Source organism: Nomascus leucogenys, chromosome 4 (genome assembly GCF_006542625.1).
Source record: "Nomascus leucogenys isolate Asia chromosome 4, Asia_NLE_v1, whole genome shotgun sequence".
Taxonomy (NCBI): Eukaryota; Metazoa; Chordata; class Mammalia; order Primates; family Hylobatidae; genus Nomascus; species Nomascus leucogenys.
In genome coordinates this window covers 126,774,584-126,785,229 of record NC_044384.1, presented here as the reverse complement: position 1 = coordinate 126,785,229, position 10,646 = coordinate 126,774,584, and the positions used below count along the sequence as shown (strand labels likewise).

At 36.7% G+C, this 10,646-nt stretch overlaps 1 pseudogene; it reads left to right on the top strand.

Moving 5' to 3' along the window:
• Window positions 1-1,786: 1,786 nt before the first annotated feature.
• Window positions 1,787-5,924, top strand: LOC100586552 (annotated as a pseudogene).
• The last annotated feature ends 4,722 nt before the right edge of the window (window positions 5,925-10,646 follow it).

The following is a 10,646-nucleotide window of genomic DNA, read 5'->3' as shown; positions in this document are numbered from 1 at the left end:
TGTTAAGTCTTCTGATCTGTGAACGTGGGCTGTCTTTCCACTTATTTGGGTCATATTTCATTTCCTTTAACAATGTTTAATAGTTTTCACTATATATGCCTTGCATTTCTTTTGTTAAATTTATACCTTGGTATTTTGTTTTATTTATTTTGCTGTTATTTCAAATGGGATTGTTTTCTTAATTTCATTTTTGGATTGTTCATTGCTATTATTTGAAAGTACTGTTGATTTTTAAAAGCATTTACCTTGTATCCAGTCACATTATTAAATTTGTTTATAATTAGTTCTTTTTATTTCAGCACAATATTCCATTATCTTTTTTCCTATTAAGGAACATTTAGATTCTTCCCAGTTTTTGGACATGCTGAATAATGCTGATATGAACAGTTTTGAACATGGATTTTTGTGGACATAGGTACTCATTCATCATGAATATGTACCTTTAAGTGAAATTTCTGCATTATAAGCATTTGTTTAGCTTTAGTGAATGTTGTAAGTCAGTTTAGATGGTTTGATTTTGTTTCTATACTTTGGCCATATCAGTAGTTTGAATTAATTCACAATGACTTCTAACTCATTAGTGATTGATTGGTATTTATAAAAATTGAGAAAATGGAAAATACTCCAAAAGACTGTATTAACATGGTGAGTCTTAAGGTGTGACATTGATAGAAATGTAAAACAAAGAATCAGAATAAGGAGAGGAGAATGTGTAGCTTAAAAAAGCATATTCAATAGATTTTGTTTTTTCTAGCATAAACTATAGAAAGTAAAAATTGGAAATTATTTATCAGGGCGAGAAATCCTGATTTAGTGGTCATTTATAGACATGGTTAAAACAAAAATAACATACCAGCTCCTTCCTACCTAGCTAGTTTTAGAGGTCTGCCCTTTCCTCTACTGTATAGCTATGTCTTACCTGAATTTGTCTTAAAATGCTGCATGAGAAGTAGTTAAAAGACAAAGTAATTTAACTTAAATGTAAAGAAATGAGTTTATAGAAGTAATTTAATGCTATTTTCCCTACACTGTACCATCTTTATGATAAAAGGAATCAGAAATATGTAAAAAATTAATTCTTCCATTAACCAAAGAATGGCAGTGAGGTTAACTTTTTCTTGTTTGAAGAAAATTCTAACCTGTTTGGGAGAACCTTGAATAGGTTGCCCAAGATCTTTTTACATGGGAACATAAATAAAAAAATCATGAAAATGTATTTAAACTTTAATTTAACTAAAAATAGGTAAAACTATACATTTCAACATTGGCAGGATTTCGGCTCCTAATGAGAAATGAAAAGGAAGCCAAATTTGAAGAAAAATTGTTAAGCATATTTAAAGTTTGAGTAGTTTATTTTGTGGGCACTTTATAGAACATTTTGATTTAGTATTTTTGGATACAGATGATGGATTATAAAGTTCTTTCTTTTAAAAGTCAACATAGTTAACACTGTGAAAGTTTAAAAGTTTTTTTTGAGTTTAAGGGCCTTATTTTTATTAACATCCTTTCTTATTTTTCTATACATCTTTTCTTAATATTTTCTTTGGTTATTTTAGTATACGTGTTTATGACTTTTTCAATGTTAAATCTATAATTTCATCATCATCCTCACTTTCCACCAACCTCTCTAGGCTCTTTATTGCACCTGGTAAGTGAAGACGTCTGGGTTTAAAACTCTGCTCTTCAACCACTACTTCCATTCATCTCTCCTATTGTCACTCTTACAGAACCTGTTCTCTCTCATTAAAAAAATTCCCTGTTCCAGCCCTGGTTTTGGAAGGTGGCCATGGTCATAGTGATGTTTTAGCAGATGAGAGTGAATGTGGGCAAGTTGCTCAGCAATATCCACAGGTATAATTCTGAGAACCTGGCCTCCCTGGGGAGCTATGTGGAGATACAGGCCAAGGAGAATGCATATGATCTAGAAGCCAACTTGACTGTCCTGAAGCTGTACTAGTTCAACCCAACCTTCTTTCAGACCACGGTCACCACCCAGATCCCAATGAAGGCCTTCACCAACCCATGCCACACCAACTTCACCCTGTGCAAGCACATGGTCATCCAAGCACATCAAGAAAAGCAGCCAATCCAATAGAATTTGTACCTGGGTGATTTGCTGGAGACTTGACACTTCCAGGCCTTCTGGCAACCCTGGATGAAAACATGACCCTTTTGGAAGGTATAACTGGCTTTGAAGGCTGTTAGAAAATTTGTCTGCCATGTCATGGATATCACTCAGCCGGCACATTTACTGCTGGTTGCTGGCTGAGATGCTCAGGGATTTGACAGCCAGCCAGCCGAAGATATGGATGGGAAAATATGGCTGCAGCACCGATGAGTCAGGGCAGATCTTCATCTGTAGCCAAGAAGAAAGCATGAAGCCCAAGAACATTGTGGAGAAGATCTACTTTGAAAGTGCATCCTGGCTGGGCGTGGTGGCTCACACCTGTAATCCCAGCACTTTGGGAGGCTGAGGCAGGTGGATCACGAGGTCAAAAGATCGAGACCATCCTGGCCAACATGGTGAAACTCTGTATCCACTGAAAAATACAAAAATTAGCTGGGCATGGTGGCACGTGCCTGTAATTCCAGCTACTCAGGAGGCTGAGGCAGGAGAATCACTTGAACCCGGAAGGTGGAGGTTGCAGTGAGCCGAGATCGGGCCAGTGCATTCCAGCCTGGTGACAGAGCGAGACTCCTTCTCAAAAAAAAAAAAAAAAAAAAGAAAGTGCATCCAGCATCATGGCCTCCTCCTAGTAACTGCAGGTTTTAATAAAGATTTGTTGACTTAGGAAAACAAACAAACCAAAAATCCCTTCCCTCTCTTATTTCCAAATCCTCCAGCATCTACCAGAGCCTTGCTAGTTTTTTTGTAAATCATTATAATTAATGTTCTTGATAGCATCACAGAAATAATTTCTCCTTTGACTTTCTAGCTTGTGGGCTTTGCTGATTCCCAACTTTTGGTGAACACCAAAATCTGTTCCTTCAGCTGTCACTTCTGGAGACTGAATTCTCCTGGAAGAGGTCACATAATAATTTCAACTGGCTGAGTATTCCAGAAGGAAGCCATATGAACTTGCTGATTGAATTCTTCTGTAGATAGAGCCTCAGTGTTCTCATAAAACCACGATTCATTTGACACTTTGTTCACTTCCCTCTTAAAGCATGGGCTATTGACATTTTCCAATTTCAACTCCTAATTTCCACCTGGGTCCCCTCTGTACTTTTCTAAAATAAGGCAATTTGTCAACCTGCCTCTTGTCTTTCTCAAAATCTCTTCATCTCTGCTTCCATTCTTTCCCTTCTATAATTGCCTCTTTTTCCCCTCCAAAATAAGTTCCCACATAGGTGCCTTTGATCCCATCTGCTTGTTTGCAATCCTGCCCCATCATTGACCTTTCTTCCAAGGTCAATTTCTTGAACCCACTTATTTCTTTAAGGAAATATTTCTTTCTGTAAGCCAGTAGTTCTCACCTGGAGGTGACTTTACCTCTTAGACAATATTTGGCAATGTCTACAGATACTTTTGGTTGTCACAGCTGGTATGGGGAGGTGCTACTGTCCTCTGTTATTTGGGGACCAGGGATGCTGTTCAACGTCTGCATGGGAAAATCCTCGTAACAAAGAATTATCCAGCTCAAATGTCAGTAGTTCCGTGGTAGAAGAACCCTGTTGTAAACCTGAATCAAGCCCAAATTTTGCTTCTCCAAGAAATTTAAATAATATGTTTTTATGACTGTGTTTACTTCTTTGAGTTCTTCATTTATCTCCCATTTTTACACTAGCAAACTTCTAGAGTGGAAGTCACTATTTCTGGCTTAATTTCTTTGCTATACACTCCTATCACTGAAAAACACATGATAATGATAAAAATTGCTACCCACCATAAATCATTAAGGTCCTTAACAGACTCAACTTTTTCTCCTGGGTGCCTCACAATGACCTAGGGAATGAAGAAAACAAATGGGAACACATCCTAACCTGTGAATGAATTCTTAGCAACAGGAGCCTATGACCTTGAACTTAAATACTTATTTATTTATTTATTTGTTTTTATTATTTTGAGATAGTCTCGCCCTGTCACCCAGGTTGGAGTGTATTGGCATGATCTTGGCTCACTGCAACCTCTGCCTCCCATGTACAAGTGATTCTCCTGCCTCAGCCTCCTGAGTAGCTGGGCTTGCCCAGCTTATTTATTTATTTATTTATTTGTATTTTTAGTAGAGACAGGTTTTTGTCATGTGGGCCAGGCTGGTTTCGAATTCCACATCAGGCAATCCACCCCCCTTAGCCTCCTGAAGTGCTGGGATTGCAGGCATGAGCCACTGTACCCAGCCTATATACTTATTTAAACATTTGTTAAGGTGGATAAAAAATTATTCTTGCTGATTTTTTGTGCTGAGAAATCCTCAACAGTGGCTTCTTGAAGCCAGTATTCTTGAAGACACGTTTAAAATCCAATTGTGGAAAATAATTTTCTAAAATACATGAGTGTTTTTCATGAATAATAAAATTGATTAAAAAATAGTCAGGCTGCTTGTACAGATAGGGCTACATTTGAAAGGCTGTGTTGTGGCTGTGGTTCCTCACACTGAGGGCATCGTGCTTCTTGAAAATGTCAACAAATGCTGCACTCTTCGCGAAGACACCTTGCTCTAAACATTTCCTTCCCAGTTGTCAGTGTTTAATAGGTTAATTGAATACATGAAAAAAAAAACTCAAATTTTTAGTAACGTGGGAAATAACCCTAAATTCTTTCTCTCCCCTGTTACTCACATAGTCAGTGGGAGGAGTTGCTCAGAATACTGTGCACTCAGGAATGAATTCTTATTTCCCTCCTTAGAGGAAACATGATGAAGCATCACAGAGCAAAATCCCAGACAGAAGCCTTTGTCCTAATGATAAAGAGTAGCTTGCAAGGTTGGATTTTTCTTTCACAGATTTATTTTATTTTTTGATTTCAGCTCTATCTAGAAACTATTCTTATACAAATCAAACTCTGCAGTGAAAATGAAACTTGTGATGAAAAGAGGGGCTCTGAGGTTTGATGCATTAGTTCTTATAAAAATTAATCATCAACTTACTTGTTTTCACTAAAAAAAGGCCCTTGAGAGTATTCCCTTAAGGAAATAAGGAGACTTACTAGAGACTCAGAGACCTTTTCTGTCCATTTCATAACCCAAGTGGCATGGACTCTTACCAAAAAGAGACAGTGAAACTTTTATGAAAGGTAACCTGAATGCAAACAATCAAACTCTATTACATTCCACTTTAAAAAAACAGGCAGTCAATATAACAGCATCTTATTTATTCGCCAATGATATAGGTAGGGAAAACTTTGTGGATGAGGGGCCCGACTAAGTTGGTGGAAGACTCTTGACAGTAGAGGTTATGAGCTTGGACTTATATCAAGATAGCAGTCAAACCTTAATTCTAAAAGTGACACATACCATTAGTATTGGTAGATTTGTATAATTTTCCCACATATAGAAATGATTTAATTCACAATCTCGTCTTCTAGAAAGTTGGCATATAACTCTTTGTACTGTTTTCAAGGAATTTGTTCAGAAAGTGAGAACATGTATTATGAATGCCTTCAAGTCATTTACCATAGCTATTCAAAGAAGGAATGATAAAATTTATAGATGACAATTTCGGTTCTCTCTAAATTATTCATTTTTAAAAATTCAAAATCAAGATAAAGAGGAAAATAGCTAAAGAAATCCAACAGAATTCTTGTTTGACAGTAATTGGAAACCAGTGATTGGAAGCAGTTGGTGCAATATGTTCTACAAAGGACTTTTTTAATTTTATTTTTTTGGTCGCTTTCAGAGCTCTTCACCCTTTCAATGCTGCTTAAAGAAATGCAAATGCCAAAAATGGTGCTGAAGAACTTTCGTAGCTGGACAGAAAAGTTTTGAAAAGAGAGCTGCATTTTTAATAGACTAAATTATATCTTATTCAAATTTTAGGAAACAATTCTCTCATTGTGAGTTTCTCTTTTTTTCTGACAATAAGAAATGACTCTAGAAGAAAATACAATCTGTGAGCATGATTCAAGGATTTTCTTGCCACCCATGCCTGGTTCTTTGTAGGGCTAAAGTGATAGACACATGACAAAAGGTACCCTCCCCCACCCCCGTAAAGAGCAGCCAAGCTCTTACTCTTGTGGCTCTTTGTTTCTGGGGACTAGAGGCAAAGGGTACCACTTTCAGGCCAGCACAACTTTCTTCCATTCTGAACACCTCCCTACTCCACATCCTACCATGTTCTGGCAGATATAGTTTCAACACGATTGTAAAGATGCTAGGCATCCCTTTGGAATCCCGGAAAAGCAGAATTGTGCAGCAGAATGTCACTCATTTTCGTTATTACCCCAGATCTGTGAGGGGAAATGGAAAAAGGATAAAGTCTCCTACTCTATTTTTTCCATTCTTTTAAATAAGGGATTCTGTCTTATTTAAGGGCAAAGCATCATTGGGCCATCTGGTTTTTCTTCAACTAGTTCCATGAGCCTTATAGTTAGAAATACGTTCCTAATGCTGGCCTTAGATAAATTGTATTAACTGTCAGCATTGTTAAAAGATCTTTGGAACTTCAAAGATATTTGAGTTGGAAAGTGAAGAGGCTAACTCAACACACTTTTAAATGAAAAAACCGAACTTTACCAGTTTTCACATTAAAGAAATTTATGTCTTTTGGCCACACACACACAAATCCACCAAATATTGAAAATTGGAATTTTCATTGGCATTTAAATCAGATCCATATTTTCAATCATGACTATTTTCCCTTTTTCATGGGCATGTCATCAATACTGTGAAAACCCTAAAAGAGAAATAAATGGAGAAGCATGCCAGAATCACACGTGATGTTGAAATGGGTTCTAATGCTTTTCAAGATTTTACTGTTCCTTTTTCTCATATTTATCCCAAGAGTATAAAAGTTCAGTGAAATGCTTTCCTGGGGATAAACTATTTTGCGTTTTTGATCTATGGCAATTCTTTGTAATTTTGTGTAATAAAGTATGTGGTAATCTAATACAAATTAATATTTTCATAGTTTTCCAGTGTTGATAATAAACAACACAAATATGTTCTACCTTTTATATTCTGAAGTTTGAGACAGGGTTTAGTTTAGTTTTGTTTTGTTTTGTTTTGTTTTGAGATGGAGTCTTGCCGTCGCCAGGCTGGAGTGCTGTGGCGTGATCTTGGCTCACTCCAACCTGTGCCTCCCGGGTTCAAGTGACTGAGACAGAGTTTTAAACCAAAAAAGTTACCTTCTTAGTGGCCAATGATTATAAATTCTTACAGTCAGGTCTTGCCTTGTTATAATCACCAATAAGAACATAGTAGCTAGGCACTGTTACTTAACCATGAGTGAATATTTAAGATTTCTAAGCCTTAACTTTCTAATATGATTAGATATAAAATGTAAATTGTAATAATATCTACCTTACGGGTTTTGTGTGAAATTTATAGACTTACCTAGCATAGTGTTTACCATAAATGAATGTTCCTTTAAAGTTGGATATTGTTGTGTTATTGTCCTTAGGAATTATACCAAAGACTAAATGAAGTTATCTTCTGACTGTATGTCTTCTAGAATATATATATTTTCTAATCAAATCATACTACATACTAATAAACTACTTATACACTGAATCCCATAAGTGTACACTGAATCCCATAAGTGAAAAAAGCTAAACCTGACTTATTTTGTTGGGGATGGTCTTGGAGGAGACTTAGAAAATCATAAAATAATGCCTGCACTTGGAGTCTTAGATAATGAGGACCCAATTGCAATGTGAGTGTTATTTGTCCTGTGTTGAGAATGGATATACATATAGCTTTTAGAAATATGGCAATCAATAGCTGTGGAAAAATATTTTTCCATCCTAAGACAATTAGGACCATACAGTATAGGTTATTATAACATGAAGTTGGGATTGTGTCTTTCCAGGAATTTTAAACACCTAGTGTCCACTGGGGCTCATACCTGTAGTCTCAGTGATTCCTGAGGCTAAGACTGAGGCAGGAGGATGGCTTGAGCCCAGGAGTTTTTGGCTGCAGTGAGCTGTGATCACACCACTGCATACCAGCCTGGGTGACAGATTGAGACTCTATCTCAAAAAAAAAAAAGTTAAAAAAACCCCCAAATCTAGTGTCCGCCTCAAACATCTAGTTTCTACTTCAAACACAATTCCAACAAAGATATCTGTTCCCTATATGTTAATACAGTATTCATAGAACAACATACTGACATACGATTTGTTTTTTTTCTGAATGAGTCTCCTGGAAAAGAGAAGCGGTGGCCAGCATCCCAGGTTAGACTCATACCCTGTGCTTCGGGAGAAAGACTGAGGAAGGTCACTGGTGGTAATGCTTCCTCTCCTCCACTGCCCTACGAAATTAAAAATTCTGGTTCCAAACATGCATCCTCTACCGTTATATAACTGCACCTGGCCTCTTTCATTAGAAGTTGGCTTAATGATGCTCAGTGATTATGCCTATGATCGGGCCGTATAGGAGTCTTATCTCTAAGTGGTTTATTAAATTATTTCTACAAAACACATACACTGTTGTTCTTTTTATAATAGTTATTGTTGCATAATGAACTGCCTCAAAAGTTAGTGGCTTAATGTAAAAATCATTTTATTTTTTTCATGATTCTGTTGTCCAGAATTTAGGCAGAATTTGGCAGGATGATTTTTGACTAGCCACTCAGAGGTATTCAGCTAGTAACTCATCTGGTCTAGGGCATTCAAGATATGCCTGCTGCCTTACAGAATGACTGCAAGGCCAGGCTCCTCGTGGCCTTCTCTTTCTCCGCACAGCTTCAGAGCCCCTCCACGTGGTTTCTACAGCAGTGTAGTGGGATTTTTACATAGCCGATGGCTTTCTCAGAGTGAATGTTCTTAGAAAAAAAGTGAAAGCTCTAAGGCTCCTTCTGACCTAACCTCTGAAGCCGTGCAGGGTCACCTCCACCTCATTCTGTTGGTAATAAATGAGTCACATGTACAGCCCAGAGTCAAGGAGAAAGCAGACGAATACATGTGAGTGTGAATACTGTGAACATTGTTCTTCAGCTGCTGGCATTGTTCACTGGAGAGCTATCTTCAGGGACTAGTCTCTCTGGGAGGAGTCTAGTTGAAAACAATTATTTCAATTTGATGTAATTCCAGTGACATTTTCATAACCCTTATAAATTGGCACCTTGGAAACTGCCTGGTTAGCTCAGTCCTTAATCAGTCTCTGTCCATGCCAATGACCTGTACTAGTTGTTCTGTGAGATATGTCTACAGACTTTCTTGTGGGACTTCGGTTGACTTGAGTTTATTTCAAGAGCCTGTCATATGTGAATTGACAAAAAACCCTCTAAATTTGCAAAACTGAGGATCAGGTTATCAACTGCACCCCAACCACCATGAAGATCTAATTGGAATATTTGGCTTGTCTCATTTTATTACTATATAGCTTAGTTTGACCCATGCTTAATATATACCATCCCTTCAGCTTTGTAAGTCACTGTAATTCAGATCTTATGTAATTATTGTGCAGGACCTGCTGATTTCACTGTTTGATGCAGTTTATTGTTGAAACAACCTTCTTCCTATTCTCTCTACTTCAGTCCTTTCTCCCTAAAGTCTAATCTATTGTAAATAGATCCATTATTGTAAGTGATCCATTAAAATCTAAGACAAATCATGGCACTTCTCTGCTCAGATCGCTTTAATGGCTGTGTTTTTTAAAAATAATTTTTATTGTATATAAATAAGGCATACAACATGATGTTATGGGATGTGTATACATGGCAGAAAGGTTACTATGGTGAAGCAAATTGACATAATCATCATCTCACATAGTTACCCTTCTGTGTGTTTTCGTGGCAAGAGCAGGTAAAATCTATTCATTTAGCATGAATCTCACATACAGTACAATTTTATTACCTATAATTCTCATGTTGTATATTAGATCTGACCTGTTAATCATACATATTTGCCACTTTGTATTCTCTGACCTACATTTCCTCATTTCCTGCCCTCCCCACATCCCTGGTAACCATTGTTTGTTCTCTATCTCTGTATATTTGATTTTTTTAAAAGACTCTACATATAGGTGAGTTATTCATGTAATATTTTTATTTCTGTGTCTGGCTTATTTGACTTAGCATAATGTCCTCTAGGTTCATTCACGTTGTGGCAATGGTAAGATCTTGTTCTTTTTAGGGCTAATTAATATTCCACTGATATAGGTACTACAGTTTATTTATCCATATGTCCATCTATAGATACTTAGGTTGTTCTCATATTTTAGCTTTTGTGAATAATGCTCTAATGAACTTGGGAGTGCAGGTATCTTTATCAAGTGGTGATTTCATTTCCTTTGGGTAGAATCTCAGAAGAGAGATTGCTGAGTCATATGGTATTTCTATTTTAAATTTCTTTCTGTAGCATTCTCATTCACAAATAATGAACTAAGTGAAAAATAAATCAAGAAAATCCCACTTACAATAGCATCCAAAAATGCCTAGGAATAAATTTAAGCAAAGAAGTAAAAAATCTATATAGATGCTCCTTATGATAAAATTACCTTCTAATAGGCCCATCAAAATTTGAAAATGTAAAGCATTTAATAAACCTA